Source organism: Megalops cyprinoides, chromosome 17 (genome assembly GCF_013368585.1).
Source record: "Megalops cyprinoides isolate fMegCyp1 chromosome 17, fMegCyp1.pri, whole genome shotgun sequence".
NCBI lineage: Eukaryota > Metazoa > Chordata > Actinopteri > Elopiformes > Megalopidae > Megalops > Megalops cyprinoides.
In genome coordinates, this window is record NC_050599.1 from 21,828,041 (window position 1) to 21,840,112 (window position 12,072).

Below are 12,072 nucleotides of genomic sequence, written 5' to 3' on the forward strand. Positions count from 1 at the left end.
GCGGCAGGCAGGGACCAAGTCAGAAGTCAGGTGAAAGCACAGGAACAACACACAAATAATCAGGCAGATACAAAACAGACAAAAACTGAGACAAACTGGCAACGAGACAGAGACAAGCAGGGTATATAAAGGCTGGGCTAACGAGGCGATGGAATGCAGATGGGCAGGCAGGCAGGTGGAGACGATCTGGAAATCAGGTGGGCGGGGACAGGACGGAGAACAGGGCAGGGCAGGGCAGGAACACATGGGATCTGTAAACAAAAGCACATGGACGACACTGACTGACAGGGAGAAACACAAAAACAACAGCAGGGGGCCGAAGTACTGACAGCAGGTGAGTGTTATGAAGTGATCTCCTCACCACACCCTCTCTTCTCTACATGTTTAATTTTCAACCTTTTCACATTCCATGGGATTCTTTTTATGCAATACACAAAGCATGGTGAAGCGGCAGTAGAGGTTGGTTTTGCCTCAGCCTAAGAAAATTAATGAATTAGACTATTATGACTCCCAATGGCTGACAACCCATTTGGATGGCTGCTGTTTGCACATTGAAATGTTGTGCTCAGTTTTTGAGCTTAAAGCCAAGATAAGTTCAATGTGAAAATGAAATAATCACTTTCAGTGAGGGCATACTCAAACTTTATTGTCCGTTGATATAGAATAAAACAGTTGTAGCTACTTACGTATCCCAGTAAAATAGAATGGAATGCATTTAATTTCTCAGGGGACACACATACCAGGCCTATATATCTGATGCCCTATTAGCTGAAAATATTAGAAGGTCCCGAGACTAATAATTGAACCTGTCTCTTCCATATGTGTGTCCCCACTTATACACCTAGTCTATGTTTACTATTTTTGATTATGTGTCAAACCTGAATGAAATTTGATCTCAAATTTGCATTCGTTTTGGCTGTGAAGGGACTTGAGACTTGGGACTTGGGAACTCTGAGGAGACCTAGAACTGGGGAACCCAGAGCAGTGTGGCCCACAAGATGGTAGACAAGTTAGGCTTGGATTTTGAAAAAGGTTGGTAGTCCTCTCTTGCCATTGGTAGGTCAAATACCAAAGCCTCTGGAAAACCTGTACATGTTCATGTGGTTCAGCGTCATTTGCCTTTACGCATGTGCCTTTATGCATGTACCCCAAAATGTCTGACAACAGGACACTTTTTTGTTCCTTCTTGAGGTGATGTTGAATGATGGTAGAGTGGCCCCAGGAGCACTGATGTTTACAGCTGTTGAACTACTATGGCTGGGGTGCCTACTGTGGCAGCCAGATGCTGAGTTTACAATCAGGCAAAAAAGAAGTGGGCTTGGCATGGTCCTTCTGAGTGAAGCTCTGCATTCTCCTAACTAGACATCTATTTGTTTAAGGTCAGCCATCTAAATCTTTATACTGTGCCTGTCAGTTAGCACCGTGGCCCAATGGCTTCCCTTTCAGGGCTGTTGATTTTATGAACATGAGCTGGCGAGGGCGAGCAGAGAGGAGCAGAGGAGCATGAGTCATGGCGAGGCGAGGCAGATTTCACAGAACGGAATTCCTACAGAAGCTCGGAGTAAATTTGTCGCACCCCTGGGTGGGCTACACTCCCCACTGGAAGACATTCCAGAATAAACAAAGGCTGTTTTCAGGTCATCGCTGTCTTCTTTGAGCTGTCCTAAATCACCCTGGCCCCACTCTTTTCCCCTTCATCTCTCCTGCACTCACAACATACTTGAGTTCATTTTTGAGGATGTTGAACTTCTCCTGCATGTTGATTTACCTCATCCACAAATACAACTTAAAGTAATAAATTAGTCACATGGATGTTCACGGACACTGGATTAAGGTCGTTTGTCTTTCACAAAGAAGGAAAATCCTGTGTGTGCAACCAAGCACATAAATCTCATGTAAATAAAGGTAGTGCTCACACAGGTGTCACTAGGCCACGCCCATATTCCCCGGTGTTTGGTAGCAGGAAAAAAACTCACTGTGTGGTCAGTGTCAGTTCTGCAGCTTTGCAAAAATTGTCTTGTTCCATTGCATTATCCAGCATCTGAGAAATGTAAGCATTCCATACTTTTGACAATGCACATTCCTGCTTGTATAAACCCTCCAGCAGACAGTAAATAAGCAGGCATATGGATGATCAAAAACAAACATGGACTTATTATGCAGTTATTTCTGGAAAATTACAGTTTATGTGGGCTCAAGTATTCTAAGTATTCATACAAGTATTGGCACAAGTATTCTATTATCCTAGAATCTCTTCCAATACTTTAACTGTGCTCATCTGCTGCCTAACAGCTTCTGTGCTGGTTCCTTTTCTCCTTGCAGTCAATTCTACACATGGGGCAGCCATGGGATGAGCAAGGTAATGCTTATGAAACATAAGTAGCCCTGATGTCAATCCCACACCTAAATGGCAATGACAGAATGGCAAATAACCCCTGGATTCCATCAACATCTGTCTAACTGACTCTTAGTTAAATGCAAATACCATTTATCCCACACAAATACAGTAACCACCAAAACTGAATAAAAATGTTTGTATTAAAGACAGCTAGCCATTGCATTTGTTTCTGAGCCAGTATTAAGGACAAATACTGATTAAATCCAGAGGTAAGTTAACTGTGAGCTGCTGGGAGTCAGCAAGAAGAATCAGGATGAAATATATCCAGGAAAAAAACATTTCCATGCAATAACGACCTGGTTGGTGTCTTCAATGTGTCAAAAACCTATGGGGAAAATTCATCTTATACACTGTAACCCAAATCACATCATCAGCAGTCTGGAAGGGGTTCTTGCACAGGGCTGAACATTCCGTCTGTTCTGTGTTCACCTATGTACAATATCTGAGTGACCTGAAATGCAGATATGCCAGTGAATGTCCAGCCATCCATTGCTTGGGCAGATTGTGGCACTACAGTCAACAATCCAAGGCTAAGTAAGCACGACATCATAGCGCACTCTCCATTCCACATTTCACTCAATAACACAACATACACTAAAATATCAGCCTGACGGTTCCTATACATTTGAGGGAGCACTGAGGCTTGTGGGAAACCCATATCATGTTCTTGTGGGCTTCAACATCTCAGAATGGGATGACAGCTGAAAAGAAAAGAGCTGTGGAATTTTATAAAGTCAACATGACCACACACACAAGGAGTCTTTTCCATAGAATATAGATAGATATAGCTTTGCGAGAAGTGGCTGACTTCAGACTGAGGGACAATGCAATGCCTGAAAGAACAGAAACTGCTTTGTACAAAACAATGGCACAGACTTTGAACTCATCCCAGTTTCTGGAATCAGGTGAGTCTCGACCCAACCGGGCAGCAGGGGGATGTCTCACTCTCTCAGGAGTCAAAGTGGGCACAGCGCTTTTTGAGTGGGTGGATTGCGAACCTCTGGAGCCTAGCCTGCTGTTTGCTTTCCGCAGATCTGACAGGCGTCCTGATACTCACCAGGGCCCAGCTTGGCAAGCCTCCTTTGGACCCCTCTGAGACCCGTCGAGTTGCGAGCTAATTTCACTCCCTCACATGCTGTTTGGAACTGAAGAGCAACGCTGAGGAGAGGAAAGCCAGCCGCGGGACAACTAAGCGCACCTGGCCATAAAGGCCAACTGCAAGCAAAGGAATGAAGCTACTTAGCATTCTATTCCGGCTCTCATTAGAGAGAACAACTCAGTGTGATGATAAACAGGTGGAACAGTCCAATAAGGTCTTAGAGTGACTAAAGGGGGCAGTCCCAGGACACTGTCCAAGTATGTAACTTGAGGGTGCAGGTGGGAGTCCTTTGGGGGGACTTTTTTCCAGTTTGAACTTTTTAACAATTACAATAAAGGAAGGTGTAGCCTTCCTTGTAATAGTAATGTAATAGTTAGCCTCTTAAAACAAAAAAATGAATGGAGAATATGAAAGGCCTTTAAAGACCACAGAAATGAAGGCCATGTTCAGTTGTGATTAAAGAAAGCATGAGGTAAATGATAAGGTCAGGAATCCATGCAGGCAGGGAAAAGACTGAAAGAGAAATCCTCCCCACATCACCCTTCTGTCAGCATGTGCTGGGCAATCTCAACACCACCCAAAACTACATCCTGTTTCTTAGCTGATGCCATTACCCGCTGCAAAGCACAATGTTTACTGAATGGAAAACACTGAGTGTAACCCATTTTTACACTATTTTTTTTCACTCTGAGTAATTCATTGAGTTGAAATGATGCATTGCTCAACAGTAAACCCGCAGTGTTCGATCAGGGTAGATTCCACTGCAGAGGGCCATCAGAGTATCTAGGACTCAGCTACCTCTGCTTTGGAACTTTGTGCCTTTAAGCTTTGAATTTTTACAAACACAGTCATTTCATACCAGCGCCAGCACTCAGTAATCCTCCCATGCACAGGATCCTCCTTTTTTAAATCAAAGCGAAATGGAATTTCAAAATCTACAAATTTAGTGAGATATGAAAAGAGCCAAAGGGCAAAGGGGGTAGGATAAACCGCATGACTTGGAAAGAAAAGAGTAGCAAGACAAATGATATGCTACGAGCGGTCCCATCATCATACTTCCTCCTCCTGTTCCCAGTGCTGCTGTGCTCAGTGCTGTTTCGCAGCTCCCTCTGCTCTGACATCCATCATAGCCACGGTCTTATCACGTCCTCACCTCTCCCTCCCAGTCTCCCCCTATGCCTGCACCATGCATTCCAATGCGTAGACTGCTGACCCATTCTCTTTGAGCTCCTGAAGCTCCAAGGTTACAACCAATTACTATTTATCAGAGTCATTTATCAATCGCCCTGTCAATTCAACGCCGCCCGAGGCTGGTTGTACAAAATATCCATGCATCTAGAGTCCTATCCTGATGAAAAGTTCAATCAAGTGCAGTTTCTTGATTACTGTTCTTGATTTGATTTAAAAATTGTTACCTGGGGTATAGTATTTCAGTGGTCAAATCCTGAGACACTGACTACTATTAATGATTTATCACAAAAAAGGTTCACACTGCCTTATCTATTTTAAGCACCAGTGGGGTCAAACTGTATCCCCCTGTATTCATTTCATCCCATCACACCTGCCCGCCTAGCTGTGGAGTGCGTAGAATGAGGGCGGTGGACCAAGGGCTCAGAAATCAAGGATTGTCATTTCCTGATTAGTACCAGCTGGCTGGAATCTAAGGAGGATTTTTTTTTTTTTCAACATTTTCCATCAGTCTATCCTGCATTGCCAAAAGAGCCCTGTGTAATTCTGCCTCAGGCAATGAAGGAAAGGATTATCCTTTTAAGCACTCTGGCATGTCAAAGACATCTGTTTGTCAGATGGATCTCCTGCAACAAGGCCAATGGAATGTAAGGCAGTGTCTCTCCACAGTACCAAATCTCTTACTCCTACAGTAGTGCTAATGTTATCCAAGCTAAAGCAATCACTCAATCAGTCAATAGATCAACCAATCAAATTTTAATAGGGCTCCAAAAGAGTTGTCATAGGGCACCTCAGATGAACAACAATTTACAATAATCAGAAGTTTTCAAAGGTATGATCAAGATATGCTGGATTGGGAAAAATGCCTTCTGATGCAACACCTTTAAACTGTATTTGGGAGGATAACCGTTCATAGCATACATTACCTATCACCTAGGAAATCATTAAGAAAAAGGTAGAAAGTACCTAAAACTGGCAGTAAATGAAAGTAAAAGCAAATGTTACAGGAGAATTAAGAAATTTATGCTATATATATGAACAAATCACAGTATAGCCCGTCAACAACTGAAATGTAACATGGCTGTGGGCTTCCATAAAACAGACACGCCAGACAAATGTCTGTGATCAGCAGGAAATTGGCTGAGTATTGGAGTAATGACTCAACAGCTCATTAAGGATGTAGGGTAACAACTATACTCCATTCTGACAGAACATGCATGTGGCCTTTGGGATCTGGGTCATGGCTGCATTTCAGAGAGTCCTTCCAACACATGAGAATCTGAAGCACTGCCCCGCATGGAAACATGTATCCTCCACACCTGCCATGCTCCACAGCGGAACTCTGAAACTGCTCTCCCCAATGGCTGACCTGAATGAATAATGGCTTTTTAGTACAGCACAGTCTCATGAAACCATTCTCTGGTTTAATCGTTTGAGATTTTTTAGAGTTTGAATGGACGAGTGATTGTGATTCAAAGAGTAGGATCTGTGGTCTTAGCTGAATAATAATAATATATACAGACAATAAAAAACATCTGCCATACATAAATAATCTGTGAATATGATGTCCTCTGTAAAGTTAGATTCCCAAAACATTTAAAAAATAAAACTTGGGCATAATCTGTGGCTGGATGTCAAGCTATAATAGATGCTTTATGCCCTAAAATTATAGGATGCAAAATGAAAACTACAGATTTTATTTTCAAAAAAAAAAACAAAAAAAAAACAACCCACACTCTGGGCCTGTAAAGGTGGCTTTTAAAGCTATAAATTGCTATACAGAGACTATGAGTCATGGACAGTGGAAGAGTCGCCATCAAGGGAACAGGAAGGCTTTTGTTAACCTTTAACCTCCACTAAAATATGGCAGTATGTTTCCTTTGTCTTTTCCCAGTAGCACATGATGCCATATATACAGTACAGAGAAATGCAGGTGACAAGTAGTAGTTAAACCTAGATATATGGGAGTGAGACTAGCCAGAGAAAAACAAAAACAAATTACCTCCCTTTAACAAAAATGCAAGTCCAGTAATTAAACTGTAAGCAACCAAGACATTATTTTAATTCAAATGACCTTTGCTGGCATTGTAGTTAAAACAGGTTATTTTAAACTACTAATTTATAAGCTGCAAATGGTGCACAATTGTTGTTTGTCTGGAATCACAAATGAGCAGATACCCTCTATAAAGCTTAAATCATCTGATTTTGATCTGATAAGTTAGTGTGAGCGCATATATAAAAGTATAATCCGTTTCAATGGTTTTACGTAATGATCATGTAGCTAAATACATTTGTATTCAGTTTTGCTCAGCTGGGAATACTTTTTACGAGAACAATGTTGGGATATTAACCCTATTTTAGGTCTGTCTTACATGCCTCCTTACACATCTCTTTGACTTTGACAAAACTTTGACAAAAGAGGCCATTTTGAGGTAAACCATTGTTGTGAGTGAAGATCTGGACAATACAAAAAAGTCATGACATTTGTGAGGTTATCATTGTTCTAAAAGCCCTAATGCTTTATTTTGCCTGTGGGCCTGGTAGTTAAAGGTTCCCATATGTGACTGATTAAAATGTTTGACTCAAGGGTCACCCTTTCACTCTTTACTGTGATGTGCAAATTAAATCCTCACCAGACCCAACAGGTTTGATCCTTGTGTGTGAGACAAGGTGTGAGGTCTAAACCGGGTTAAGGAAGGGAACGTGACTGCTGTTCCACTAAGATAACGGAAGCGTCAAGAAATGACCGTAGTTACAGCTTGAGAGTTGATTTTAGAATCTTTCCCTCCCTTTGGCTTCTCTTTTTGCTATGGGTCTGTTGCATTTTGCCACTGAGAAACAGAAGTGAAGTACATATCTTCCCCTAGAAACTGCAGCCCCCCCCATTTCCTGGCTTGACCCAGAGGAAGAGATGAAAAGCTTCTCTCCTCCACGTCTCTTTCGAGGAAATGGAGAACATCCATCATCGGCCATCTCAGCTAGGCCCGCGGTCCAAGGAAGTGCTCCGGTGGGAAACAAAACAACATCCCGCCAGTTAGGTCTGTTGTTGGCTGTGAGGAAGACGACTAGAACATGCTCACACAATCAGCGAGCTACAATCAGCTAGTGTACGCGCTTCACAAGTGATAAAAATAAAGAAGAAGGCTACCATGGCAATAGCGTGCTGCCATTGGGTCGCTGACACAGCTTTTTTTCCAAGGAGGAACTTTTCAGATTGTTTCCTGTTGCTGCAGTTTCAATTCAAGGAATCAGATTGGTCACCCTCCCCTGGGAGTTTGGTCTGTTTCTATAATTATGCCAAAAAGCACTGTCACCCAGTGAGGGCCGGGTGAGGACGTGTCAGATGAGGACAGGGTAAACCGAGGCAGCTTTGTGGCTTTAGGTCCGTGGATCCGAGTCAGCGGCGGTATGCAAATTGGTATGCCTCTTCCTCTGCGTTTGCCGTCTTGAACTCAGCTCCTTCCCACAACACCCTTGGATCACCTCCCTCGGTGGCTGTCGACCAGCTCTTTCCCGTAGCCACATAGCGAAGCTCTCCTAGAAATCATTGTCTCAGACCTGTGTACATAATCCACAGACAGATGGTTAAGGCCCAGCAATTCCTTTTTTTATTTATTTTTTTTTAGTTTAGGTCTATGGAAACACATGGTATCTTTCTAATCCAGCAACAATACAGTATAATTCCCCATGCTTTTACTGGAACAATTCCTTACTAAAAAAGAAATCAAAAGAGCCATGCTATGAGGTTTCCACAAATTACTGGTACAAGTGCTTCATGTCAAGCATCCAACTCGTAGAGACAATCAGAAGACTTGAAGGTATTTGTGCTTATGCACATAGAGTTTGTACAGAGTGAGTCTACTACACCCTAACTTGTAGCCTTTTTAACTCCTTTGTAGCCTTTGTGTATAATACACTGTAGATGCCATTCACTGCTTGACTCAGGTGTTTCTCAGTTCGTGCCATGCAATTTAGTTTTTGCTCAGGGCAGAGGAAAAGAAATGTGGCAGATTCCTTTGGGAAGTTTTTACGGCCCTCGTAAACACACCGAACTGCTGTCGACCTTGTTCACAGATGTTTACACCAGCGCATCATTATGGGTCTGCACGGGCGGTGGGCTCAGACAACATTGACCCATAGCTGTTTTATAACCTGGCTTTAAAACTCAGGCTGGAAGCGGCCGCCTTGCTCCTTCAGCTACTGAGAAGGCCTGACAAATGCAGTTGACCCCTGCACAGGTAAATTAGGTAGGGGTTAAAGCTCTTTTTACAAGCACGTCAAGAGCCTGGTTGAAGTGGAGACGCCCACCAGGTTCACAGGCCATTTCTCCGAGGCAGAAAGGCCATTTCCCAGCAGACACCTGTAAGAACTTCTGCAGACTCATCAAACTTTGCAACCCGATGACTCTTTTCTTATTTTTGGGAGGTGCTTCCCCTCTATCCTCTGTTATCTCCCGCAAGATAACAGATCAGCCCCCAAGGTCTTAGGGTCTGAACACACCCTTTCCGGAAATGAATCGCTGTGATGCCAAGAGTCTCTCCACAGTGGTATAAGCGGGGTGCGGAAGTCTTTCATGTATACCATCCTTCCAAGATCATTAACTGCAATCAGATTTGCCAACTAAAGACAGCATACAGTATGAGCTTGTTCAGACAGAACCATTTCAACTGCCCCCCACTCACCTCAAAAAACAGGCTTTGGTGGGTAAAATTAAAATGAATTTAAAACGTTACTTCTTTTTGTCAGTATGACATGAAGATGTTCAGCATTTTACGCACCGTATTGATGTTGTCAGCATTCTGCCAGAAATCTATAAAACATGAAAGAAATTGTTTAATTTCTGGGCAGTCTCCCAAACAGATGTTCACTGCAGACTGCTGAAAGGATGCTGTTGTCACAAGAGGCAGAGCAGACAAGTCCTGTCTATTCTATTTGGCTCAGAAGTCATACTCACTTAATTAGGGAATATGTTCCAACAAAATCAGTCATTATTCAGTTGCAAATTGTACAATCAGAGATTCATTCATTGTGCTTTTGATAAAGCTCTCATGAACAAGAGCTTTTCATCCACGCAAGTTCTCAGATATTTTCGATTTTAATTATTTGCACAATTGAAATTGCACTCAACCCCAAAATCAGTCTGTCTCTATCCAGACTTCTTCTGCTTTATGTGTGCCCTGTTTTATTTATGCATACATATATTTATTGACTAATGTATGAAGAGCTACCAACACTGTGAATGGTGGAGAAGGCAAGTCATTCAAAAAATTATATCTTTCTAAATGGTTTTGGACTCATATGCCGAATGTGCAGAATGAATAACAAAATTGCAGGATATGGAAGATAATACACCAGGGAGACATTTGTGTCTTTGATAAACTATGTTAAAATGTGATATTGGCTGCTCATGACCACTACTTTAAACTTACTGGAAACAACACCATTAGCTCATTGTGCTGATTAGAGCTTTGTTTAGTTACATTGACTGTTTCACAAAATCTCTAGTCTAAATAAGCATCCATGTCAACTCTATTGTCTCCAGAACTTTTGTTGCCAGAAAACAATTGCTCTGACTGCACCTCCTCTGTCCCTCTCTATTCAGAATAGAAAAGTGGCAGGAGTCCATGTCAAGACCACCTTTGTGACATTGTCAGGTCACGTTCTCGATGAGCTACGTGACCGTGTGGAACTTCCCATCCATGTGTCAGGAGGTAATGACTCCCTACCAGCTTAACATAAACAAAGACTTGTTGACAGAGAATTGGGAACTATTGGAACAGCATAGAGGAGGACATTCCTTAACGTGCCCTATTGATTCTGTTTAGAAGTAATCAGTTTGCTTGTACCAGCATGGTGACCCCAAAACCGAGATGCTTTCCCTGGCAGATGACAACAATGGTCTCACACATGGGTATAGGCATACTCATACTGTTGGGTATGAGAACATACATAAAAAGCAGGTGCACCAAAAGCAAGAATTTACATATATTATTAGCCCCTAATTCCACTCCATTATACAATTCTGCATGAAGAGAAACTCCACATGTGTCAGAATCCCATTCATTCTACTGTGATTTTTTTTTTAGCTGTTTTCATCATATGTATTGAAAAACTTTAAAGCAGCATTAGCTGACCTCGCTAGGCACACATGAACAGCCACCAGTAGGAAGTTAGCGACATTGTCTGCTGTGGTAGTTTTTATAATGCCCTCTTATATTCTGAACATTTCTGTTTTATTATATTTTGGGTAACTATTTTAACCAAATTTAGCTACTTTGAACCTAAATTTTCATACTGATGTTTATTGACTTGATAACTAACAATTTATTATTTTACTGCCTGCAAATTGTATATCACAGTATGAATGTCTACCATGTATCAAAAGGCAGTTAAAACAAATATAAATTTAATCTGGTTAATTAATAAAAGTGAGGAAACGCACACAGAATTTGTTGATATAAATTAGTTACGAGCTGGTTTTTGTTTTCAAGACTGAATTTCGATGGAACAGAAAAACGGTGCCCTTTTTCTGTCCTTCTGCAGATCACATTCAGTTCAAAAGGTCATGAAAAGGGAGGGAATCTGAGGAAAGTAAGATGGGAAGGCTAATAGCTGGCTCTTCACAAATCTGCTCGCTTTATCATTAAGGGAGATTTACACCATGATTAGATTCTCCAGCTATATTACAGGTAATAAAGGCAGCAGGATTTCGTGCTTTGGCGAGCTGCCTTGACAGCGTCAATCTGTGTGAAGCATTTTGAGTGAGGACACTTGTGCTTTGACAGCATTAGCTGTTCTCTGCCAGGTTGCTCCCCTGGATTTGGCAGCAGTTACTGTGTTTTTTGTTTCATCTGATATATAATATTTGCAATCTTTTTATTTCTCAATATAGTACCGACAGCATTGTACAATTGAAATGAATTACTATCGGTATATCAATGATGTAGTTTGAACTCGCAGGTAGACTTGGCACACTCTGAGTCCAGTTTAAATTATCTTGCTCACATTAATCTTAAATGTTATCCCTAGCCAGTTCAGTTCCTCCTGATGTGATTAATGCAGTCTTACCTTCCTGGTCTTTTCTTGCAATGTCGTCATGCTGGACTTAAAATGGAGATTTCTTCTGGAGAGTAAAGCCGGAGGTAGCTGAATGATAAACAATAAAAGCTATATGGACAAGGAACAACAACCTGTTATGTGATCAAAAGTCTTGCTGATTGGTTATGTTTGCAGTTACTCCAGACTGGTGACCTTTTGTGCAAACATTTCCCCCCTACATGAGACGGGATTGTTTCATGGCACTGCACATTAATTCTATGGTTTATGTGGTTGATGATGAATAATATTATGAGAGTCCTATCATTGTCCATGTATGTGTCAGCCGAGA